The sequence below is a fragment of the Rhincodon typus genome, chromosome 9 (assembly GCF_021869965.1).
Source record: "Rhincodon typus isolate 14 chromosome 9, sRhiTyp1.1, whole genome shotgun sequence".
Taxonomy (NCBI): Eukaryota; Metazoa; Chordata; class Chondrichthyes; order Orectolobiformes; family Rhincodontidae; genus Rhincodon; species Rhincodon typus.
Window position 1 is genome coordinate 10,761,440 of NC_063340.1, and position 27,260 is coordinate 10,788,699.

A 27,260-nucleotide genomic window follows, 5' to 3' on the forward strand; every position below is an offset into this window, starting at 1 on the left:
GTTGGACTGGCCATGCTAAATTGCCCTACAGTGTCCAGGGATGTGTAGGTTAGGTGGATTAGCGACGGGAAATATGAGGTGGAGTCTGGATGGGATGATCTTCAGAGGGTCAGTGCAGACTCAATGGGCCAAATGTCTGCACTGCATTGATTCTATTCTGTGTCCCCAAGCAACTATTAGTTTCAGTGAAGTGATGATGAGAAGCATTAAGGTTTTCACCACATTACTGCAGCAAAACCTGGGTTTTTGTGCTTAGCCCCAGGAGAAGTTATCTTTCTGAATAATTAGTTATTAACCTGTCTTTTTATTCACAATGTTACCTCTGTATACACTGTATAGATACTTCAGTTCTTGTTTGTCCAGCTGTAAGAGCTGAATTATTCATCACATCTCAGCCAATGGGTGTCTCACTCCTTCCAATATCCTACTGAGAAATTATTACAAAGTTAGAATTCTATGCCATTGCAATTTCGCAAGTAACAAGAAATTCAACAATCGAGCCTTTAATTTTGTGAAATATCCAACACTCTCAATGGAGTGATTAGCAAACAAAATTTGACACCAAGCCATGTAAGCAGAAAACTGTATTTGAAAATAAAGAACATTTATATAATATGGAGACTATGAGAAACATTAATTATCATCCAAATTCAATGACAATGTTTGTATACTCTCCACGGTCCAACACTTACAGAAAAATAACATTGAACGTGAATCTTTGAATGTTTTTTGAGAAACATTTCGACATAGTGTGAACATGAATCCACTTTCCCACCAAAGTCTTTGGCAAAAAAAAATTAGAGCATTGGATTTAGTTGGTGTATTTTTAACTCCCAAAAATGCTGGATTTCAGTTGCGTGAGAAGACAAAAATGTAGAAATTTCAAAACTGATCCCAAAGTGGCTTGATCCTGTCTGGTTGTGGTTGTGGGTGAAGTGACAGAGGAGCAAGCCACTATCAATTATGGCTGCTTTTCATTTTCCATTAATATCAGCCAGGATTTGCAGGCCTCACAACACACAAAAGTTAAAAAGAGACAAGGGGGTGCTGGATCAAAAACATAATCCTCGTCAAGGCACTGTGTGAGCATCTGGGAAGAGAAGGTTTCAGACCCAGTCCATCAAGCTCACCTGATTCCAACTCAACAGTCACTAATCCCTCACCCTAACTCCCCATCTCTCATCCCCCTGTGGTGCCTTTGGGGTGGTCTGTTACAAACTGGAACCCACATTCCAGCCTTGACTCCAGTCAAAGCCCAAGTGCCCCTTCTACAATGAGCTGTAGGATCAGGAGATGATTGTGCCTATGTGCAGGATCCTGGAAAGCGCGAAAAAATAATCTCAGTTCTTTACTCTTTCCCTTTCGTCTTAGAAATATTTTCTTTTCAAATATGTAATCAATGGTTCCTGATGGAAACACACCCAAACTGTAATCCCTCACAGTGGCCCCAGTTGGAGATCCTTTCTTACATGCAGTCAATGTCAGTACTGTGTCATTTCACACCATAGAGTCATAGAGCCATACAACATGGAACAGATCCTTTGGTCCAACTCATCCGTGCTGACCAGATATTGTAAATTAATTCAGTCCCATTTTCCAGCATTTGGCCCATATCCCTCTAAACCCTTCCTATTTCTTGTACCCATCCAGATGCCTTTTAAATGTTGTAATTGTACCCACCTCCACCACTTCTTCTGGCAGCTCCTTCCACAGTATTTGTTTGATAAATGAGATAAAGATGAAAATGTTTTGTAGCTTTGTAGTTGACTTGTGGAACATTTTGTGTTATTATATAATTGCTAATTGAGACAAATGGATTCACAATTTTACAGCCCAATTGAAATATAACATTGACAGTAGATTTGATACTTATACTTTTCTGGTAACACAAATTACTTTATAGTCACTGTAATCCTTATTCAAATGGCAACAATATACAGTTACCAACAAATACACAGCAAGGCCTCACAAACAACAGCACTAAATGACCACAGATTCTGGTTTGGTGGTGTCAGTTGAGATATACTCCCTTACTTTCCTTTAAAGAGCTTTGTGAGGTATTTTCTACCAGTGCAAAAGGTTTAAGTGCACTGAGTGATAGCTCAGCACTGCCTTATAGATGTGTTGACCTGGGTCAATGTGCTCACATTTCTGGAGTGGGATTTGAGACTTCTGACTTTGAGACAAAGCAATACCACTCTCTAAGATCAGTCATTTACATTGCAGTGCAACAACTAATTTTTCTGGCGTTGATTGATGCAATTCATTGTGATCAAAGATTTGGTTAAAGGGGGCGAGGAGGAATTGCAATTTCTTTTCCCAAGTAAAACCATAAGGTGTTCGATCCAAAAGTGCAGATTGGCCCCAGATTTAGACTAATCATGGACTGAAAAAGAATGTAATTTATTATGACTTGGTTAGGACTGTTAACATTTAAGAAAAATCTGAACATTTGTTTTAACCACAAGAGCTACACCACAAGTTTGTGAGTAGTAAACAAAGTTAACAACGTGAATCCTATTGAGTTGGCACGACAACTTACATCCAGTTCCGAGGAAGGGTCACACAACCCAAAAAATTAACTCTGATCTCTCTCCATAGATGCTGCCAGACCTGCTGAGCTTTTCCAGCAATTTCTGTTTTTAGTTCTTTTGGTTTTTATTTACCCATATATGTCATTTTGTTCAGTTTACTTCATATATCCACCAGGAATTCTTCCATATGTCACAATATCTTTGTTAATTACTTTTGCAATAAACAAACAGAAGTATGCCACATTCCTCAGGGACCTATATTTAATTATTTTCAATTCCGGCTATTGTGAAAAGTAAAGCATTTATCCACCATCCTTTGACTGTGGGTGCTTGAGTTCCTTGTAGTTGTTACCTTTTACAGTAAATCTGCTGGTTGATTTCTTTGTCTCAGACTTGAGGGGGACCTCTTTGCACTCTTCCATAAATTTAAAACTAAGTAGGTATCCGGCTTCTGTTCCAATGTAATATTCAAACTGAGATTAAGCCACATTCTGCGTTGTGAACAATGTTGTCTGCTAACTGCACAGTTTATCTATCAATCATTTACTTGAACCACCTGTGAACTACAAATTTCACACACCAATTCCAAGCAGCAACTACTACTTGGTGTGGTATTTTCCCAGATGATAAGTAGTGGTATTTGGTACCTCAGTAGGTGTGGTACAGGATACAGGGGGTTTGAGACAGAACATTGGCATCAATCCTCCTTTGCCTTTGTTTTGTCCATGGAGAGAGAAACAGTGTTTTGAAGTCTGTGACTCTGCTTCCATAGGACTCAAAACGGTTAGTCTGCTTTCTCTCCACAGATGCTGTCAGACCCGCTGAGTTTCTCCAGCAATTTCTGTTGGCCCATATCTCCAGCATCTACAGTTCTTTGTTTTATTCCAGACTGAACTAGTGCACATCATTGATTCTAGGTTAATTGGCCACACAGGGACAGCAGCAGAAAGACGTGGCTGGAGGAAGGAATTGTGGGAGCGGAAGGCTTTGGTGCCTATTCATCCTTATGGTTGCCAGAAGAACATTTGGGTTTAAATGCTATTTTGTGCACACATTCTCCTTGTTGGGCAGAAGGGCTTTAATATCATAGTTACATTGTTCAAATATCCATTAGACAATGCAATTGACCAAGCCTCTGGGTCCTATACTGTAAGGCTACATTTTTCTTGCAACATTGCAAAGTTGTCTGTAGCATTTATAACTGATCTTTTCTTGACAAAATGTGTATTTCCAAAAGAATATTCCTTATGCAGCAAATACTTGGTGCTATTCCCTGAGATTTCTAATCTCTAAACTCTAGAATTCCCTAAATTATTTGATCTTGCTGTCTCTCTGTCTTCCTTTAAGATACGTCTTAAAACGTACTTGTCTTTACAGAAGACAAAATATTGTTTCAATATGTTGGCTACCTGTCCTAATATCTCATTGGTGGCATGACATCAAATTTTGTTTGATTATCTCTGTTGTGAAGTGTCTTGAGACTTATTACATGAAAAGCATGATGAAATTGCAAGTGGTTGTGGCTTCTCTTTGTCTGAACCTACCTCTCAGACATTGTCTCATAATGGTGGTATCTACATTTGACTTAATTAATGTGCTGAGGTAAATCTTCTCACAGAATGAAAGAAGAACATGCCAACATTTCTTGTTGTTGATGTTCCTCAGACATTACCTAAGCTTACACATGTCATGCACTTTATCATTTCTCGAGCTTTTTGAATCAATCTCCTTAGAGATGTTATTACATACCACTAGACAGGTGGAGCTCAAAACCAAGTCTTCTGTCTCAAGGGTAGGGACACTGCATCACAACAGCCCTTTTAGAGCTCAATAACTTCTCTGCTCCTCTAATTCAGGGCATTTGCTCATCCTAGATTTGAATGCTCTGCCGTTGATATCTGTGTCTTTCCTTCTTCAACATGCTCCTTAAAACTTACTTCTTTGAACAACCTATTGGTCATTTGCCCCAGTGAATCCTTAGGAGACTCAACATCAAACTTTATTTTCTCATACTCCAGCGAAGAGCACTATATAAATATAATTTGCTGTTGTTGATCCATATTGATGTGAAATGCTTGAACCTCTTGTGCTATACAAGTGATTTGCACCTTCATTATGTGCCCAACAGCTTTGACCATATTCTGTTTTCCCCACCCCCGGGGAACTCTGTGTGTGGAGTTGGCACTTTATCCCTGTGTCTGCAAGTGCTACGGTTTCCTCCCACAGTCCAAAGATGTGCAGGTTAGGTGGATTGGCCGTGCTAAATTGCTTCATAGTGTCCAGGGATTTGTAGGTTAGGTGGGTTAGACATGGGAAATGTGGGGTTGCAGGGATAGGGTAGGGGGAGTGGGTCTGGGTAGGATGGTGTCTGGAGGGGTGGTGTGGGCTGAATGGCCTGCTTCCACACTCTAGGGATTCAGTGACAATGCAGACAGCAGAAATTTATACTGCCCGGGGAAGGGTTGGCAGGCCAGCAGGGTGCCAAATTGGGCACAATGCTAAAGCCACTGTTTCCAGCAGGGACCAGCCTTCCTCGTCACAATTTTGCAGTTAGGGTGGTGGGTTCCGGGAGGGTGCCAAGTGTGCCAATGGAGGCACTTCTCGGCTGATTAATTGCCAGTTAATGGCCACCTCCTACCCTGGTTACAACTGTCCCCGCAGTCAGTGGAGGCTGGCACGAGTCTGGGAGCTCTCCCTGCTCAGTCTGGTGTTAGGCATGCAATGATTTCCTTTCAGTGCATGATGCCTGGACCAACCAGGACTCCTCTCTCCCCAGGCCCCTCCTTCCGGTCTATCGTTCCATGTTTCCGCCCTTTCTTCATCAGCCTGTGTGCCCCGTCCTCACACCGCCTCACCCCATACACAGAGCCTTGCAGCCACACCCATGCTTTCGCACCCCCCCAGCTTCATTGAATGTGTCCATTCAGGATTGAATGCTATGCCAGCAGTGGCCACTGCTCCCAGTGGCGCTGTTGGGACCAGACAGCCACCTCTCATTTGATTGGCTGTTAAGTGGCTTTGGGGCAAGCTGATAGAATGATGCAGAGGTGCCGGTGTTGGACTGGGGTGGATAAAGTCAGAAGTCAGACGACGCCAGATATGTTACAGTCTGATGAATTTATTTAAAATCACAAGCTTTTGTAGCGCTGCTCCTACAGGTGAACTGAGGGCAGATTTGCCCCTAACATTTACACTGTGGAGGTGGGGACCATGTGGTAAAATAAAACTCTAGCCCAAATAGATTGAGCTGAAAAAAGAAGAGAAATTTGAAAGAAGAATGAGGAGGATTCCCTTCAGCTAATTGAGCCAGCTCTACCACTCGCATGATCATGGCTGACCCTCTATCTCAGTACCATACTCCCAATCCCTCCCCAAACCTCTTGACACAGTCTGTGGCTGGAAGTCTGTTTCTTTCCTTAGATATTTTCAGTGAGTTTGCCTCTGTGGCTTTCTGCAGTCAAGAATTGCACAGGTTTACCACTTTCAGAGTGGAACAAACATCAAAGAGAAACCCAAAATAAATCAGAGATGAAGAGGAGGCAGGGACAATTAAAATAGCAGCAACAGCTAACTTATAATGAGGACATGAAAGCGTAGCTTTTCAGCCTGGTGACTCTCTCCATTGGTGGGGCCGTGCTTTTTTATTCAGCTCTGTGGCTCATTTCCTGATTGCGTAACTTCCCAGGACATAGATTTGAGCTCCACATGTGTCCTGAAATGTACGAGCTCATGCTGAAGCCAGAATAAACTCGGATTTAATTACAGCAGCACCCCCTACGGAGCTGCTTGGGGGTGTTCTATTACAGGAGCTGCCACAGTGAAAGGTAAAATTCTCCTCATGAATCATGCAGGAAAGATTAAAGGCAGGAGGAAAAAAAGTTTTAGCATGATTTTTTTTAAAGTGCTGTTGACAGTGAAGCTGTTCATTTTTTTTAAACAAGACTTTTCCGATTGTTTAGATTTTGGGCAATTTTGTTAACTGCTGTAGACAGAGAAATTATTCATTTTTTCTTAGGTATGATACTTACAGATCTGGATTTTTTGTGCATTTTTGTTCAAGATTCGAAAAGGTCCTAAGGGACAACTTTTTTCACACAGAAGGTGGTGCATGTGTGGAATGAACTACCAGAGGAAGAGGTGAAGGCTGGTATAATTACAATATTTAAAAGGCATCTGGATGGCTACATGAGTAGGAAGAGTTTAGAAGGATACGGGCCAAATTGGGCTAGGTTAATGTAACATATCTGGTCAGCATGTGCGAGTTGGACTGAAGGGTCTGTTTTCATGCTGTACATCTCTATTACTATGGCTCTAACTTGAAACAAGTCTTTTTTTAATATTCTTCCAAGCAATGGAGGTGTCTCTGGCAAGGTCAGTGTTGGTTGTCCATCCCTAATTGTCTTTAAATGGGATGGCATGCTCATTCATTTCAGGGAACATTTAAGAGACAACCACATTGTTGTGGGTCAGATTGGGTAAGGATAGTAGGTTTCCTTCCTTGAAGTTAGTAAACCCAATGGGCTTTAACGATAATTGCTGGAGAAACTCAGCAGGTCTGGATAGGAAGGACATGTAGAAAATGTTTCCACTAGTAGGAGAGACCAGGACCTGAGGGTACAGCCTCAGAGTGAAGGGACAACCCTTTAGAGCTGAGGTGAAGAGGAATTCCAAGGGCCAGAGAGCGGTTAATCTATGGAACCCATTGCTGCAGAATGTTGTGGAGGCCAAGTCATTGAGTGTCTTTAAGACAGAGATAGTCAGATTATTGATTAGTAGTCAAAGTTTATGGGGAGAAGGCAGGAAAATGGGGTTGAGAAACATTTCAACCATGACTGAAGGGTGGAGCAGATCTGATGGGCCAAATGGCCTAATTCTCCTCCTATATCTTATGTCTCTATGTTCTGACTATATCTGTGGAAAGAAAGCAGAGTTACTGTTTTGAGTCCAGTGAGTTTATCCAGCAATTTCTCTTTTAGTTCCAGATTTTCAGCATCCATAATTCTTTGCTCTGTTTGGGGTTTTACAATAATTGCTAACTCTTCAACTGAATCTGGCTTTATAATTCAGATCTGTAAATTGCATTTGAATTCTACCAGCTGTCCAAGTGGGATTTGAAACCGCATCTCCTGAGCATTATAGCCTGGACTTCTAGATTACTATCCCAGTGACGTTTACTATTCTACCATTTCCCTGTGAACCTTGTGCGGCTGCCACTGAGAATCTGCTGGGCAAAAATTTAACATTAAAATGTTTAAGGTTACTGTGAAGTGCAGCAATGAGGACTCATGGAACAGAATAATATAAAAAACAGTCATAAATTCTGCTAATCGTTGGTTAAAATCTTTCACCATGTTAAAATATTTGCTCGTTAGCCATCACTGATTATGCAGAAAAAAATGGAAGGAACGAACTTGGAAAAGGATCATTTGAAAGTAAACCATTAAAAAAGGAAAAACAATTCCCGAGGGAAAAGGAAACAAATATCTTCCTGCCTCTGAGTTAAAACAAGCTCAGAAAATTGAAATTGGAAGAACGTATATTCTGTTGAGTTGTCTCTTCTACTGTTTGTTTCAGCTTCATGGAATCCCTACAGTGTGAAAGCAAGCCATTCAGCCCATACTGACCCTCTAAGGAGCATCCCACCCAGACCCACCCCTGTATTTCCCACCACAGACACTCTGGGAAATTTAGCATGGCCAATTCACCTAATCTGCACATCTTTGGACTGTGGGAGGAAACCAGAGCATCCAGAGAAAGCCCACACAGACACAGGGAGAACATGCAAGCTGCACACAATTGCCTGAGGCTGGAATCAAACCCAGGTCCCAGGTGCTGTGAGGCAGTAGGGCTAACCACTGAGACAATGTGCCACCCTAGTTTGGGAAGGGACCCTCTTCTTCCTCCTCCTGACATAACAGGACATTGGAAATCATTTTTCACAAAAGGACATGTTAAATTTTCGTGTTATTTCTTTTTGAGTGTGGACATATAGTACCGTACAAAATGCATTCAGGTAATAGAACAGAGCGAGGATTACAATGTTATGGCTGCAGAAAAAGTGCACAAAGAGTCATAGAATCCCGACAGTGCGGAAACAGGCCATCCGACCCCACAGAGTCCATACTGGCCCTCTGAAGAGCATCCCTCCTAGACCCATCCCCTACTTAATCCCTATAACCCTGTAACCCTTAATTCCCATGTTACCACACCTAGCCTACACGTCTCTGCACATTATGGGCAATTTAGCATGGCCAATTCACCTAACCTGCACATCTTTGGATTGTGGGAGATCGAGGTCAACGTTAAATTTAAAATTGAGAGGTCCATTCAGAAGTGGGGAGGAAGCTGTTCTTGAACCTGTTGGTGCATGTGTTTAAGCTTTCGTTTCTCCTACTTGATGGAAGAGATTGGAAGAGATTATAACTGGGGTGGGAGGGGTCTTTGATGTTGGCTGCCTTCCTGAGGCAGGGAGAAGTGTAGATGGAGTCAATGGATGGAAGGCTGGCTTGTGTGATGGACTGGGCTGTGTTCACAACTCTCTGTAGTTTCTTACGGTCTTGGGCAGAGCAGTTGCTGCACCAAACCATGACGCACATGGATAGAATGCTTTCTATGGTGCATCTGTGAAATTGGTAAGAGTCCATTTGATGTCAAGAGCATCCTTTCGCAATTGCTCACGATATAGAAAAAGCCCAAGGTTTAATCAAGCAGGCAGGAGAAGATCAGATTTTATTTTTAGACTGGACGCCTGTGGAATATTAACAACAATGGTCCATGAGCCGCCTTTTATGGTCCATCCGTTAAAATCAGGGGACAGAAAATCAAGGGTACGCTAAGCAGGATTTATGCTATAAGTGTCTATTCATTAATGCACCCACCAATGTTGTACTTGAATAGAAAAGTGGCATGTTGATCATTCGTACATCAAAATTGTGCATTCTGAATAAGTATTGGGAAAACTAATGAATGTTTTGGCAAACGTTCATCATCAGCTCTCATACAATTTACATTTACTTTCTGACATCCATTGGCAGTCTACAGTACATTCTCAACATCTAGAGATGCAAGCATAGAACATAGAACATAGAACATTACAGCGCAGTACAGGCCCTTCGGCTCTCGATGTTGCGCCGACCTGTGAAACCAACCTGAAGCCCATCTAACCTAAGCTATCCCATTACCATCTGTGTCTCCCATATCTCCCACAACTCATCCCTCACACCCCGTCCACACAATAAGAACCAAAAAAGAATCCCCCTCGTCCTCACGTACCACCCCACCAACCTCCGGATCCAAAGCATCATCCTCCAACACTTCCGCCATCTGCAATCCGACCCCACCACCAAAGACATCTTTCCCTCCCCACCCTTATCTGCTTTCCGGAGGGACCACTCTCTCCGTGACTCCCTTGTCCGCTCCACACTCCCCTCCAGCTCCACCACACCTGGCACTTTTCTCTGCAACCGCAGGAGGTGCTACACCTGCCCCCATACCTCACCCCTCACCCCCATCCCAGGCCCCAAGAAGACTTTCCACATCAAGCAGATGTTCACCTGCACATCTGCCAATGTGGTATACTGCATCCGCTGTACCCGGTGTGGCTTCCTCTACATCGGGGAAACCAAGCGGAGGCTCGGGGACCGCTTTGCAGAACACCTACGCTCGGTTCGCAATAAACAACTGCACCTCCCAGTCGCGAACCATTTCAACTCCCCCTCCCATTCCGCAGACGACATGTCCATCCTGGGCCTCCTGCAGTGCCACAACGATGCTACCCGAAGGTTGCAGGAATAGCAACTTATATTCCGCTTGGGAACCCTGCAGCCCAATGGTATCAATGTGAATTTCACAAGCTTCAAAATCTCCCCTCCCCCTACCACATCCCAAAACCAGTCCAGCTCGTCCCTGCTTCCCTAGCCTGTCCTTCCTCCCACCTATCCCCTCCTCCCACCTCAAGCCGCACCTCCATCTCCTACCGACCAACCTCATCCCGCCCCCTTGACCTGTCCGTCCTCCCTGGACTGACCTATCCCCTTCCTAACTCCCCACCTACACTCACCTTTACTGGCTCCATCCCCGCCTCTTCGACCTGTTTGTTTCCTCTCCACCTATCCTCTCCTCTATCCATCTTCTATCCGCCTCCCACTCTCTCCCTATTTATTTCAGAACCCCCTTCCCCTCCCCCTTTTCTGATGAAGGGTCTAGGCCCGAAACGTCAGCCTTTCTGCTCCTATGATGCTGCTTGGCCTGCTGTGTTCATCCAGCTCTGCACCTTATTGTCCCCCATTACCATCCATATGTTTATCCAATAACCATTTACATGCCCTTAAATTTGGCGAGTCTACTACTTTTGCAGGCAGGGCATTCCACGCCCTTACTACTCTCTGAGCAAAGAAGCTACCTCTGACATCTGTCCTATATCTATCATCCCTCAATTTAAACCTATGTCCCCTTGTGCTAGCCACCACCATCCGAGGAAAAAGGCTCCCACTGTCCACCCTATCTAATCCTCTCAAGCAGTGGCAGTGTAGCCAGATCTTGTGCAAAATCTTAACAATGCAGTACGGGCAGCCATGGCCAAGAGAACACCGAGTGTGCAGGTAGCATGATGGGACAGCCGTACAGGATGGAGTTAATAGGAGAAGCATAATCTGCAGGAACAGCTGCAACCATCCAAGGCATGGTTACAGCTGGGAAAGTAATAATGATGCTGCCCCAAGGTTCCCGTGTTGAACAAAATTAGATGCAGACTTCAAACGAATCCTGCATTCTAGATCTCACTACCTCATGCCCGTGGGTCATTAATCATCCGGTTCAGTTATATGGAAATGTGTGGCGGTAACTAGAGAACTCTGTGTGGATATTGAGAGCAACCAAGTTGTGCTGCAGTTGTAAACTTCTGTTCTACAGCTCTACGTCATTACTCTCCACTACTTCCAATTTGTCACAATGCTTGTCTGATGTGCACTATTGTATGAACACGAGGGTTTTTCCAGCTACGCACAAGAAAGAAATTGGCTTTCATGTCTGCCAAATACTCGCAACATGCACCCTCCCCATCTCCAGTACTTAGAATCATAGATTCACTCCCTACAGTGCAGGAAGAGACCATTTGGCCCATCAAATCTGCACCGACTCGCTAAACAGCATTCAACTCAGACCTACGCCCCCCTCCATCCCATTTCCACAGTGTTTTTACAATGGCAAGCCCACCTAGCCTACACATCCCTGGACACTGCAGGCAATTTGGCATGGCCAATCAACCTAATCTGCACACCTTTGGACTCTGGGAGCACCCAGAGGAAACCCACACAGATACGGGGAGAATGTGCAAACTCCCACGGTCACCCAAGGCTGGAAATCGAACCCAGGTCCCTGGTACTGTGAGGCAGTAGTGCTAACCACTTAGGCACCGTGCCGCCTCTAAATGCTTTTCAGAAGGTGATGGTGAACCACTTTCTTGAACCCACCGTAATCCACATTGGGTAGGTACACCCATAAGGATGTCAGTTCCAGGAAATTGACCCAGTGACACTGCAAGAATGTTAATTTCATTCTAAAGAAGTTCTGAGGAAGGGCCACCAAATCCGAAACATTAACATTTTTTCCTTCACAGATGCTGCCAGACCTGCTGAGCTTTTCCAGCAACTTCTGTTTTTGTTCCTGATTTAAAACATCTGCAATTCTTTCAGACTTCATTCTAAGACAGGATGGTGTGTGGCTCGGAGGGGAACTTGCACAGCACAGAGGCATCTGCTGCCCTTGTCCTTGTTGGTTGGAAAAGCCATGGATTTGGAGGGTATTGTCGAAAGAGGTTAGCTGTGTTGTAAATTGAATGCGTGACTTGTACTCCTGTTTCATTAGCTCTTCTGGAGGAGCGAGACAGAGAGAGAAACATAGCTCATCGTTTAGTGGATTTTCAGGCAATATACAAACCGAGTCAGCTTTGGTCATTCCAAAAAAATGTTGTGACTTCCCAGTGAACTATGAATAAAGCACCAGAAGCAATTTTTTTAAGAGATGAGCTGATCGGTTTGTCTGTAGACACGTGACAATCGAGGAGCCAAATGCTGCAGGTTATTGGTGTCTAAAATTGAAGCAATGAAATTATTAAAGCCATGGGAACTGTGCACCCTGAAAATAACATTGATCATGATTTATTCCATGCAGGTTTAATATTTAAAAAAGTCATTTAGTGCCAAAAACTGAGACAAGTATGTTTGATAATATGTACTTGCATCTGAGCCAGCATCCATAATCTTGTTGACTGTTTTCCGTACTAACAGGATCATTAACACATTTATTCGAAATTGTTTATTGATATTTTTCAAAAGCAATCTTATTCAGCGACACTAACAACAGGACAAAGAGAGATTCCTTGGTCTTTATAAATTACAGTGTATTATGCTTTCCAACTATATTGTTGGACTATAAAGGACATTATAGAAGTCTTGAAAATAGGAACAGGAGCAGGCTATTCAGTGCTTCGAGCCTGTTCTACCATTCATCTTGATTATGGCTGATCATTGAACTCAGTCCCCTGTTCCTGCTTTCTCCCCATAAAGGGAACACCTTTAGCCCCAAGAACAATATCAAACTCCTTCTTGGAAACATTCAATGTTTTGGCCTCAACAGCTGTCTGTGGTAGAGAATTCTTCAGGCTTAACAATTTTTAGATGAAGAAATTTCTCCTCATCTCAGTCCTAAATGGCCTATCCAGTATCCTTTCTTCATTTGTTTGCAGGATCAGAGTGTTGCTGGCTAGGCAGCATTTATTGCCCATCCCTAATTGCCCAGAGGGCAGTTCAGAGTCAACCACATTGCTGTGGGTCTGGAGTCACATGTAGGCCAGACCAGGTAAGGGCGACAGTTTCCTTCCCTAAAGGACATTAATGAACTAGATGGGATTTTCCTGACAATCGATTCACGGTCATCATTAGATTCTTAATTCCAGATATTTATTCAATTCAAATCCCACCATCTGCCGTGGCGGGATTCGAGTCTTGGTCCCCAGAATGTTACCTGGGTCTCTGGATTACCAGTCCAGCGATAATGCCACTAGGCCATCGCCTCCCCTTCAGAGGTGAATGTGACCCCTGGTTCTGGACACCCTGGTTATCGGGAACATCCTTCCTGCATTTACCCTGTCTATTCATGTCAGAATTTTATAGGTTTCATACATATTACATAGAATTATTACACAGAATTCTGACAGTGTGGAAGCAGGCCATTCGGCCCATTGAGTCCAGCAGGCCCTATGAAGAACATTCCATCCAGAACCATCCCCTACCCTATCTTTACATTTTCCCATGGCTAATCGACCTAACCTACACATCTCTGGACACTATGAGCAATTTAGCATGGCCAATCCACCTAACCTGCACATCTTTGGAATATGGGAGGAAACCAGTGAACCCTGAGGAAGCGTAAGCCATAATTTTTCCTCTCATGCTTCTAAACATGAGTAAATATGGTCTTCACTAATCTAGCCTCTTTCCGTATGTATGTTCTGCCTACTCAGGAATTAGTCTGGTGCACCTTTGCTCCAATCCCTCCTTAGCCAGAACATCCTTCCTCAGGTAAGCACACAAACACAAACAATATTCCAGGTGTGGTCCCTGTGTGCATTCATTGAAGTAGAGATTTCTGTTCAATATTTGTTCAGATCTGGTGTTTCTTAACATTGACTAAAAGGATTTCCAATCATTCCTTGAATCATAGAATCCATACAGAGTGGAAGCAGGCCATTCAGCCCACTGAGTCCACACTGACCCTTTTTAGCAAGGCCAATCCACTTTAACCTGCACATCTTTGGACTGTGGGAAGAAAGCAGAGCACCCAGAGGGAACCCATGCTGACACAGAGTATGTGCAAACTCCACCGATTCCTGAACAATGTTGAATGACGTGTAGTGGGTAAGCCTGATAGTTGTATTGTGCAACCCCTACATTCATAAATCTTTGTTCAAGTGTTTGCTCACCATGAGCATTTTCAAATAGGATCGAGTGTGAATCCTTTATTATAATGAACATGCTGGTGTGATTCAAAGATATTACATAATACCTTAATGTTGCAATAGACATTATAGTTAATGTGCACTTTGACTCAGTCCCACTCCTATATTTGCATTGGCATATGGATGCTGTGTTACTGCCCATATATTTTTTTGCCATATGCCAGACTTAGTCTTGCTCTTTTATGTTTTTGCTTTCGGAAAGAGCTATTCATTTTTCTGCCATTTGCATGCGTTCTGGATAAATCCTTCATTTCTTCATGACAACAATGACCACTCCCTTTGCCTTTTGTCCCATGATGTCTTTGTCATTTAATTTCTCCTGCCCCTCTGTCCTACCCCAGTGCTTCCCTCTTTATTCTACTACAATTTTTCCTCCTTTCAAAGTCTTCACATTTCTGCACCCCTCCCTCTCCCACTCTCTGTGCCTTTCTCTCTGTTTGTGCATGACTTCATTTCAGTTCTGAAGAAATCTCATTGAATTTGAAATATTAACACCGTCTCTCTACACAAATGCTGTCTGACTTGCTATGTGTCCCTTGTGTCATGTGTTAAGTGTGGCTCAGTTGGTAGCATCCTCCCCTTGAACCATAACGTTATGGGTTCAAGCCCAAAGAAGAGCTTGTGATCATGATGAGTAGTACTAGTAGGGAGTTGCAAAGTTTTTTTCTCGCATGAACAAAGGACCTTCAGCCCATTGTGTCCATGCTGGTCATCAAGCATCTGTCAATTTAATCCCATTTTCCAGCACATGCCCCATAACATTCCATGGTATGGTGCCTCATGTACTCATTTAAATAGCTCTTACATGTCTTCCAGGTTTCTTCTTCCACCACCCTTACTGGTAGTGATTTCCAGATACCCACAACAATCTGGTTGAAATATTTTTCCTCAAATCCCCTCTAAACCCTCTGCTTTTCACCTTAAAGCTGTCCCTCCCTGGTTACTGACCCCTGTACTAAGGGGTAATGTTTCTCTGTTCTAACCTGTCTATGCCCCTCAGAACTTTGTACACCATAATTGGATCCTCCCTTAGCCTGCTCTACTTCATTGAAACAACCCAGCCTATCTCATCTCTCTTCTTAGAGAGCTTCAGCATGCTAGCTTTTGGAAGGGACATTAAGGTGCAGCTGAAAGATCACATACCACCAGTTCAGAGAAAAGCAGCAGAGCTCTCTTGCTCTCCTGTCCTGACCAATGGCTATCCATCAATCAACATGACCACAACAGATTATCTCATAGTGTCTACAGCATGGAAACAGGCCCTTCAACCCAGCTTGCCCAAACCACCCAGTTTTCACAATTAATCTAGTCTCATTTGCCTGCTTTTGGTCCATATCTCTCCATATGCATCCCATCTATGTACCTGTCCAAGTGTTCCTTAAATGACAAAATTGTACTCATTTCCACTACAACCTCTGACAGCCCGTTCCAGACACTCACCACCCTCTGTGTGAAAAAAATGTCCCTCTGGACCCTATTGTGTCTCTCCCCTCTCACCTTAAACCTAAACCTGGTTTTAGACTCCCCCCTACCAGGAGGAAAAGCTGTTAGCTCTGCCTCTCATGATTTTACAGACCTCTGTAAGGTCACCCCTCAGTCTCCTACGGTCCAGGGAAAAATGTCTCAGTCTATCCCACCTCTCCTTATAAATCAAACCTTCTAGTCAAGGTACTATCCTAGTAAATCTTTTGTGCACTGTTTCTAATTTAATAATATCCTTTCTATAGTAGGACAACCAGAAATGTATGCAGTACTCCAAATGTGGACTCACCAACATCTTGTACAGCTGCAATGAGATATCCAAGCTCCAATACTCAATGCTCTGACTGATGAAAGCAAACATGCTGAAAGCTTTCTTCACCTCCCTGTCTACCTGTGACTCCACTTTCAGGGAGCTAGGAACCTGTGCCCATAGTCTGGGTCATTATCTGGTCATTATCGTGTTTTTATTCACATCTGTAATTTTTTAAAAAAAAAGTTGTTGGTGGAATTGGATGCAAGTGTGTGACGTTATTACAATCGAAGCAGATGAGCATTTCCAACATCTTTTCTTTCTGAGATTTCCAATGGTTTCAGAGTATGTCAGAAAGGTGTTAATGAAGGTTTATAGATCCATGCAGACGGACGACCTGTTATCTTTACAAGTGTAAGCTGAAGCTAGGAGAGTCAGGATATAACAACATTTGCCAATCATCTCAAGTCTGCTTCCTCTGGTTACCAATTTCCTGTCAATAGGAGCAGTTTCTCTTTGTTTACTCAATGTGGAGGGTTTTCACATTGATAGAGAAATGCCAGTGGCTGTTATCAAACAGCATAGCTAATGACATTGCTAGTTCTTAAGCATAGGTTTCAGCTCTTCTTTACTGTCTGCAGAGTCAAGCTCCCAAAATGTAAACAAATCAAATGGATTGCACTGCAGCTGGGCATCTGGGTGGCGTGGTGGCTCAGTGGAACTGGGTTCGATTCCAGCCTCGGGCAGCTGTCTGTGTGGAGTTTGCGTGGGTTTCCTCTGGGTGTTCCGGTTTCCTCCTACCATCCAAAGATGTTCAGGTTAGATGGATCGGCCATGCTCAAGTGCCCATTGTGTCCAGGGGTGCGCGGGCTAGGTGGGATAGCCATGGGAAATGCAAGGTTATAAGGATAGGGCATGGGGCGTGGGTCTGAGTGGGATGCTGTTTGGAGGGTCAGTGTGAACTTGATGGGCTGAATGACTTGCTTCCGTATTGTAGGGATTTTATGATTTAAAGGTATTAAATATTAGTCAGACCTACCTTTCCATTTATGTTTTTGTGACAGGTTGCTGCGGGTCGGAGCTGCTAAAGGCATAATGAAGGATTGATTGGAAGCTGAGTGAGGACAGCAGAACTAAGTATGTCCTTAACCAATTAGATTGAAGGATTATGAAATTGGCAGTGTAATGTCTGGGAAGGATGTGAAAATTAGGGTTGGTTGGTGCAACGTCGAATCAGGTGAAAAAATAAATAGACACGGAGATGAAAATTTGATTGATAAGGAAAAGGAAAGGAAAATAACAAAGAGATTTTAAAATATCCAGCAGCAATTAAAACTTGAATGGTTGAGTTTCCACACTTGTCTTATTTAATTTTCAATTCTGAAGGGGCTGTTTGGCAGTAATTAACTAATCACGTTATTAGAAAGTGTAAAGACTTGTCTTTCTGTGGTCAGTTTGGTTTGTACCATTCATGCAGTAGCAGCAACTTCATTCTATTTGATGTATTTAAATGATAAAGCAAATAAAGAGATGTCATATTCATGAAGCTTGAACACTGCTCCCACCGATTCTTCAGTAACAAGGGGTTATTGATTTTCTGTAATTCATCAGTCTGTGTTAAAACCATTATAATTATGATCTAAAATCAATGATGCCATCTACTCACCTTTCTCTGGTGTATGACTAGAAGCCAACAAGATCTATCACAGAAATATAAAATCACAGCCTACTGAATATGGTTAAGGAGTTCTGAAGCAGTAAGGTCAAATCTATAATTATCTCAGTGAAGAATGTAATGAACTGCAAGCATTAATCATTTATTATTCAAGGGTAAGTTCAAACACAGCCCTAAGCATAGATTGGTCAAACCGCTGGTTAGTTTGCACAGAAGGGGCTAGCTGTTTCCACAGTGCAAACTGCCATCTCGGCTTTCTCTTTTACCCACTCTTCCTTCAAGTTGATCAATAGAAGATAGGGTTGTCATAGACTTACCAGACCATAGGGCTGATCCCTCATTGGAGACAGATGACTCGTGATGGTTTAACCTGAGGGTCAGCATGCCTCAAGTGAGGGGAGAGGTTGAAAAGGAGAGTCCTTCATGATAACCTCAGCTGGCACGGGGATTCCCCAAAGAAATGACCAATATGTTCTTCAGGACTCTTGATTCCACCATCAGATTTTCCTTTATCAGTTCTTTGCCCATACCTCCCTCTTTGATGTCCATTAGCTAGGGACAGGCAATAGATGCTGGCTAACCAGCGAATCCCACATCCTACAAATGAATTAAAAGTACAATGAATGCCACTTTCAGCCTTTTCGATGAGCCACAGTGGATAATATCTGACAATAGGTCTCAATTCACTGACAAACCAATCCAAGTTATGTTTGTTAAGTGGAGAGTGACACATATCACAGCATCAGCCCATGATTCACGCTCAAACGATAATGCAGAGCCTATTGTCCATACAATCACATCCAAGCTTATCAAAATGTTGAGCAACAAAACAAGATTTTCAGGTTGCTCCATTGGAAAGCAAGTGCAAAAGGCCTTGCCTAGCAACAGATCATCCAACCATTTTGAAACACAAGGCATTTTCCTGAAATGACAAGGGGGAATGGAAAAGATGCGTGAGCAGGAACAGGTAGACAGCTACCACAGCTGCGCGACAGATAGAGAGTAAGAGTCAGAAATCCAGGCAGAACTACCTGGATACCAGTAAAAGTTCCAATGTTATGCAATCAGCTCAGGTCATATGAAGTTATTCTTGATCGCGGAGCTAGATTGTGAAAGAACAGATGCCAGCTCAGAACTATGTACGACATGCCAATCATACAAATGGAGTGAGGAAGAAAACTCTGATAATGAGAATGACGATGACTGTGTAATGACACTAAGGGCCAACTAACAACAGTGAGGCAACCAAGATGTCAGCCAAAATCAACCAAGAATAAGACATACCTCTTCGGAATGAGTAAACAATCAGCCCCAGATCAGGACCAGATGTCAAACCTCCAAAACATTATATTAAAGCTTGAATTGTCAATACTGTTAACTCTGTTTTTACACATCTATCTAACTGTTGAATTGACAATGCATGTCTACGGACAATGATATAGCTATTTGGGATTGCATGTATTTTGGAAAAATAAGTGTTTTCTGTTATGTCTTGCAGTAGACATACCATTAAGAGACATGCTTATGACATCACTGCCATGTCATGGCATGTGATCTAATGGTATAAAGCTTTCAGTCTCCATCTTACTGAGCTTTGTCTTTTTGGAGCATGGCATGCTGACGAAGTGTGACACAGTACACTTGAATTCCTTTTCTTGAGTCCAGACGTGCAAGTGTCTGTGATTGAAGTCTACATATGTAAATGCTGGGAACTGTAATAAAGGCTTGTTGCTTCAGAGCTACATGACCCACATCTTGCCGTATGTTATGAGAGCTAACATAAGTGTCACAGTACGATAATGGCTGAGCATCAGGATATCATGGCTGAGCATCAGGATATCATGGCACATCACACTTCACATCCACTTCTGATGTGGTGAAGAGTGAATTGAATTGGCTGAGAATTGGCGGTTGTGATGCTGAGGACTTCCAAAAAAATTGATGTTTATATGGTTTTGTTAGATTTCTAAATTTAGGTTTTGTTTATTTGAAATCTAAGTTCAGCCTCTACTGTGGTTAGGTTCCAATCTGGGTCCCCAAAGCATAACTTGTTCTCAGGATCACTAATTCAGCTATACCACTGTACTATGAGAACACCAAGGCATGGCAGCATTGCAATATCAGACCATTTGGAATGCATATCCATAAATGAACTTGTTCGGTGTCCTTTGTAGCTGTAGTTATGATGTTTGATCAAGCAAATGATAATGGAAAGAGGCAATAGTTTTACAAATTAAAAAAACAGAAACTACCAGAGAAACTCAGCATGTCTGGCAGTATCTGTGAAGAGAAAACAGAGTTAATGCTTTGAGTCCAGTGACCTTTCTTCAGAGCTGACCGTACACTTACAAATGTGAGATTCAATTTCCGACGAAGTGTCTCCCATGTCACCTAAGCTTTTATTTTTCATTCCCCTGTCACTATGTGGACTGTGAAGGGCTATTTCTGGTGGCAAAGTTTGACTTGGTACATAACTGGGATTTAACTATGGTAACCATAGAGGAATGCTGCGTGAAAAACAAGGCAAACTGTGGAGATTTATGTGAAATAACAGAAAACTCCCCGATAGTGATGCTTAGACATTCTGACCTTTTGGCAAAATTCAGCCTATTATCTCAACACATCAAACCAATCAAAAAGTAAGTCTCAATTATGATGTTGAATTGTATAAAAATAGCTAACCTGCCCTTAAACATATAACAGTGATGTCTCAGTATAACCTCTAAGGAAACCATAGATTCTGCCATGTTCTAAGTTCAGTTCAGTTCAGAGATTATTTAAACTCAAACAATGGTCCATCCAGTTTCCTGGCAGTTGTTTGGAAGCAATATCAAGATCATTCTTCAGGGACACAAATGCTTATATTCCTCTGGTCTTAAAAGTCAATTTCCTTTAAAAACAAGTACTGAAGCATGAAGCAAATTAGGCATTGGTTCAATGCAGACAGCCAAATCTATCAAGCAGATGAAAATAATAAGTGAAGGACATCAGATTGCTGTTTTCTATAACACTGAGTCCTTGCTTGGTTACACTGAAGTAAAACTCAAGAACGAGTGTTTTTACAGTGCCTATCAATTCCCACACTGGCTGAGGTCACCACGAAGCACTCTCCTTCTCAACTTCTCCCCTCACCTGAGGCATGGTGACTCTCAGGTTAAACCACAACCAGTTGTTTCTCACTCTCACTCTCACTCGCATTCTGGCGACTCTACCTGTATTTTCCCTTAGCCCATCATTGAATCATTGTGTGGTTACAGACCAGAAGAGCCCGTTCGGCCCATTGAATTCACATCAGCTCTCCACAATAACAATTCAGCTGATCCCATGCTTCCACTCTTTCTCCGTAAACCCCACAAGCTATCACAGAGTTCGGAGAAGGTGGGTGAAGGGTCCTTTATTCAGAAGGGAAAGCTTGGTAAAATACACAACGATTCGCAATTCTAATGTAAGTTGGGGGGTGGGGGTAAGAGGAATTGTATTTGCAGTTTTGCAAAACGTTGGGGTTTGTGGAGGGGGTGTGGGTGGGGGAAGGTGAGCAGTGGGTTCATAGACATGTTAGCATGCAGACTTTCCAGAAGACCATAAGATACAGGAGCAGAGTAGGCCATCTGGCCCATTGAATCTGCTCAAGCCATCTGATCATGGCAGATATGTTTCTCAATCCCTTTCTCCTGCCTTCTCCCTCGATCCTCTTACCAATCAAGAACCTTTATGTCTCTGTCTTAAATCACTCAATGACTTGGCCTCCACACCCTTCTGTAGCTTTGCTGTTTCTCTGTGGCCTCTTTCTGTCAGTATAAAAGGTTGGATTCCAACAGGAATCCAGACAGGACTCCTGGAGCTGGAATTGTTGGGAGCAAAAAGTCAACGCTTAACACTCAACAAAACGTCACCAGCCACTGAACCTGAGTCACAGGTTGTGGGCGAAGTGGGAGGCTGGGGAAGCGAGGTCGGGGGTGGGGTGGTGGTGGAATGTGGTGGATTGAGATTCGTTTAAGACCAAAGAACCTCAAGGGCCTGATCTTCGTTCCGGGGCTGGGCGGGATCTGGCATGGTGGTACGAAGGCTGGGCATCCTGCCCACGTTTGCTCAGCACCATCCTGCAGCCATTTGAAGATCGTTGATGCCCTGCATTGATTTGGACCAGGTGTTTCTGCCCCCCACCCCTGCCTCGGAGTGCCAGTCCCACCTCTGTGAACGTCAGGGCAGTCAAAGTGCCAATGACTCCCTTGTCCCAGCAGCACAAGTGGGTAGTACTAGGGGCTGCAGACAACATCTGACCAGGAGATGCCAGTGGAGCTCAGCCTTTTGGTACAGGTGTGGGGCGGGGGCAAAGAGAAACCTTTGGAATAGCTCTGTCCATCAAACAGAAACCCTCTCCTTACCCCCACCCCCACACCCCGAAACCACTGGCCAGCCACAAGGCTGGCAGGTTTCAGCGGGCAGCCTAGGTACTAGGAACTGGCCACCTCATAGTGCGGCAGTGGAAGCGGGCAATAACAGGTCCATGGGCAGGCAGGATGTCTGAAGCACGCTGCACCGCCACCACTGCCAAAGGGTCTAACAATGCCCTCTCCCCACCTACCATGCCATCCCACCCCTTATAAGTGTCATAAAGTTGAGCACAAGATTTTCTCTTCGGGTGATATGGATCCAGTCTGCTGGTACTGGCTGATAAGGAAAACTTTGGCAAAACTTTGGAAGAATGAATCTTAGACGAGCCCCCGCTTGTCTGCCCCATTTCATGAAAGGCCCAATCAGCCTTGGCCTGACCTTCCGCGCCTGTTGATTTAACATGTCTGAACATCACCTGTAACAAGGGGCCAGACATGCCTGAAAGAATGAGACGAGTGGTGCGCATCGGCATGGGTAAGTGGTACCGAGCCAACTGGAGTGGGCACAATACGCAGTTAAACACCTAAACCCAGCAGTTCCTGCCTCAATTCTACCACTTGTTAACTTCACAATAACATCCTCACCATTGACATGCATTGATGTTGTGAAATTGATATATACCGTATATATCTGTGTAACAGTCGAATTTTTTAAGACTTTTGTTTGTAGGTTAAATTGATGGAGTGGACTATTACATGGATACTACTTTTGAGTGTCTGAAATTCATGCTACAGTCCAAAATACCATATCATTAGCAGAAGCCCAACTGATCTCTGAACGAATAAAGAAAAAATAAACACAATGAATTATGGCAATTACTGGACAAAGACAGTAGAAACAAATTAGTAAGCTTTTATTTATACATACAAAAGGTGAGGTAGAAATATAATACAGCTGTAAATTACAATTAAACGGTACATCTTAAATTAAACATGTCAAGTACAAAAGTTCAGATGCATTAGGGACATTCAAGCGACTCTTGGATAGGCACATGGATGATAGTAAAATGAAGGGTATGCAGGTTAGTTTGATCTTAGAGTAGGATAAATAGGTCGGCACAACATTGTGGGCCAAAGGGCCTGTACTGGGCTGTACTGTTCTACGTTCTATGTTCATTAGAATCCTGCAAAATCACACTGTTCAACATCTTCAGCACCGAATAAAGCTTCATAATGATCAGGATGAATGATAACATCATATGGATCCCCTTCATTTTCACTGTCCGTTTCAGTTTAAATGCTGCTGTATATTTTTTTGTTTTTTTTTCTGAATGGCATGTTTATACGAAATGATGAAGGAAGTTGAAAACCTCAACTAGGTATATGACTGTATTCCACGATTGCCTGACTCTGACCTGATGCATCTTAAACTTTCACACCAAATTCTTCCATTTTCTCTCTCTACTGTTGTTTAGGTTTCTTCAAACTAACATTTTCAGCTTTTATTTCTGGTAAAAAAAAGTTATCAGACATTTGATTTTTAAACACTCACCGATCATTTCCTCATCATAACGTTAATGTACAGGATAATACCTTGACTCATAAATGTTGATCTGTTATCTGTGAAGAGCTAAGGTTGACTTTTACGTGAGGTAGATGGAAAATTCAAGATTTTTTTGCCCAAAAATAAGGGGTCAACTTTTGCATGAGATCGACTTTTACATATACGGTGTATATGCAAGGGTCACAAGCTAAAACTTTAGGACTTGAGATTAATAGTGCAAGCACCCTTTCCACTATGTAGTAACTTATATCACAGGCATAGGTGACAGCCTTGTGGTATTATCGCTGGACTATTTATCCAGAGGCTCAAGTAATGTTCTGGGGACCTGGGTTCGAATCCTGCCACGGCAGAAGATGGAATTTGAATTCAATAGGAGCAATCTGGAATTAAGATTCCTAACAATGACCATGAAACAATTGTCAATCATCACGAAAAATCCATCTGGTTCACTAATGTTCTTTAGGGAAGGAAACTGCCATCATTACCTGGTCTGGCCTACATGTGACTCCAGACCCACATCAATGTGATTGACTCTCAACTGCCCTCCAGACAATCAGGGATGGGCAATAAATGCTGTCCTAGCCAGTGACGTCCTCATCCCGTGAATGAATGAAACAAAATAATGACTCCAATACATCCTGTCTTGCATTGAGAATAATTTTAAATATGGAGTCTCATTCCTTCCAGCTGCAATTTTGAAAATGTTATATGCTGAAAGTTGCTATTTTGTCTTACTTAGTGCCTCTTGATATTTTTACTTCAGATCTTAGTCCAGAAAATCCAGAGATGTCCAGAATAAGTCCAGAATAGAAAATCCAACAGTGTGGAAACAGGTCATTCAGCCCAACAAATCCACACTGACCTTCTAAAGAACATCCCACCCAGACCCGTCCCCCTACCCTTTCCTTGTAACCCTGCATTTCCCATGGCTAATCCACCTCTCGGTCTGCACTTATTTCTCAATCCTTACATTGGATTCACTAAAGAGCTACTCTGTTATTTGTTCTGTTCACTCACACCAATGAAGTCCCATTTCATCCCTAACACCATTAACATTTCGCACTTTCTGCAACTTTTGGGGGCGAACGTGCTTTTGGCCATGGAGTGCATCAGCAAGTCAAAAGGCCAACACTGCTGGATCTTCATTTACCAGCAAAATCTTCCCCAAAAGTGTGCATTCCTTCATGTACCCAGATGCTCATTCTCCTGAGGGAACTGATGAACAAACATTCTCACACTGAGACGTTGTCAAGCGCCAGTTGCTTCAACTGTTCGGGATGCTCTGCCTGTTTTTTTTAATGACACTTTCCAAATGCTTCATTTCCCGAGTAATGAGGATTTCCTGAAGTAATTTTGAAGGACGAAGTTGGGATTAATTCAGTTGGGATAAAGGTCCAGTTAAAATGACTGGAATCGTTGCCAGATTTGGTTTGTTTTCTCATATTATTGGATCTGGGAAAGGTCTCTAAAGGTTACTGTAAAAAAAGACCGAAGACAATTACCATTCTTAAAGCTATCTTTTGCGGCTTCTGATAGTGTTTTACTGTAAAGGTTACACTGAGAACAGGAGATGTCTTTGCTTGTGCCATAATATATCAATGTCTTTTTCTGAAATGTAATTAAACAGACCAGGTAATACAGCAAATCTTTGATTCAAAAGTTACTACTGATAATCTATGAACAGACTCTAAGGCTACTGCATATGATATAATATGATATGATATGATATGTGAATGTGGCGTTTTCTCAGAGAAATTGCACTTCTTTTTCAGGACCTTCACTTCTCACAGGTTTGGAACTGAACAGCTCACTGAAGCATGGATCCGGATGGCCTGGAGATCAGTACCTTGGTCTCCGTTCCAACTATGTTTAGGATTTGACGACTACAATATCAAGTGAACCCAGAGTTAATAGAATCCTTATATCTTAACTAAAACCAACAGGAAAATGATTCTTTTTGTTCATGTTTCATTCTTGGAATGTAAGTGACATTTGTTCCACATTCCTAACTCCCCTTGAGAAGGTGACAATGAATCACCTTCTGAACTTCTGCAGTCTGTGCGGCGTAGGGTACACCCAAAGTGTTGTTAGGAAGGATTTTGACCCAGTGACAGTGAAGGAATGGCAGTATAGTTCCAAGGTGGGTTGGCATGATGCTTAGAGGGGTAATTGCATGTGGCAGCTCTCCCATGAGTAAGGTCCACCAACTTTCTCCAATTGCATGGGTTGCCCCTGAAATCTGACAGATCCAATTATCCATTGCTCCGGCCTTCATAGACCTGCCCAGCTACTGAAAATCTGCGGATGTGACGATTCTTGGCATCGGGAAGTCCCACTCCCTCCTAGTTGGAGGGAAATGTTTGGACTGTGCCGAAGCTCTTCCCTTGCGGAGCTTTATGCAAAGTTGGAATCCAAGGCATATCTGGTCCTTGGGTATGAATCTTCAGTCATTATAGAGGGAGTGTGATAGTAGAGTGGTTGCTTTTAAGATTACTTAATACGGTAGTAAAAGTTTGAAGGTGTCCTTTTAATATGAACCATTAAACCACAGCCTAGATTCTAAAGCTAGACATAATGATTTTGTAAGACTTTCTGAAGAGGAGGAGGGAGATTGTCCCGGAGTCTTGGCCAACATTTATACCTCCGTCAAAACCAAAAATACAGCAACTGCCAGTAATTTCATTGCTCCCTGTCAGAACTTGCTTTTCTAAGAAATCACATGACTTTAGATAAATAAACAACAATCTTCTGAAGAAATAATTACTGGAATGATTGCTGATTTGAGTTTTACAAAATACAAGGAGAAAGAGGGAGAGAGAGAGAGGGTGAGAGAGACAGAGATAGAGAGAGAGAAGGGACTCCAAAAGAAGTTTGACTCAGACAGAAGCTAATTCATTCAGAGAGCAGCTGGTAGATTCAGAGAGAAGTGGTCCTTAACAGCAGAAGTGCTACTATTAGTCATTCAAACCTTCAGCCCTGGGGGAGAAGAAAAAAGTCCTGAGGAAAGAAAACAGAAGCAGTCACCTATGAAAGTGCCTGGAAAGAAAACGTCCTACAAGGTTGTTGAACGTATGAGGTTAAGAAACCCGTGTAAAGCAAAAAGTGAGCTAAGTTAGCAGTTTGTTTAATGGTCTCTAGAGGAGACATTATCTAAAGAAGTAAAACATTAAGTGAATGCAGGAATTCTCTGAAAAGAAACTGACTTTAGCTGAGCTAGCTGAACAAGGAGCTATAGCACGGAGAATGAAATGACTCTTCACAGAGTTTTGGGTGTTTGGAAGGTCCTTTTCCTTCATTCATTTGTGGGATGAGGGCATCGCTTTTAGGCAGTGTTTATTGCCCATCCCTAATTGCCCAGGGGCCAGTTGAGAGTGATCCACATTGCTGTGGGTCTGGAGTCACATA

General features: G+C 42.8%; 1 long non-coding RNA gene across 1 annotated transcript; it reads left to right on the plus strand.

Annotated features, from left to right (window-relative positions):
* Positions 1-6,245: 6,245 nt before the first annotated feature.
* LOC125484097 lies at positions 6,246-26,541 on the plus strand. The gene is made up of 3 exons (XR_007262946.1): positions 6,246-6,358; positions 17,347-17,419; positions 25,628-26,541. It is a non-coding gene; the product is annotated as an uncharacterized LOC125484097 (long non-coding RNA).
* The last annotated feature ends 719 nt before the right edge of the window (positions 26,542-27,260 follow it).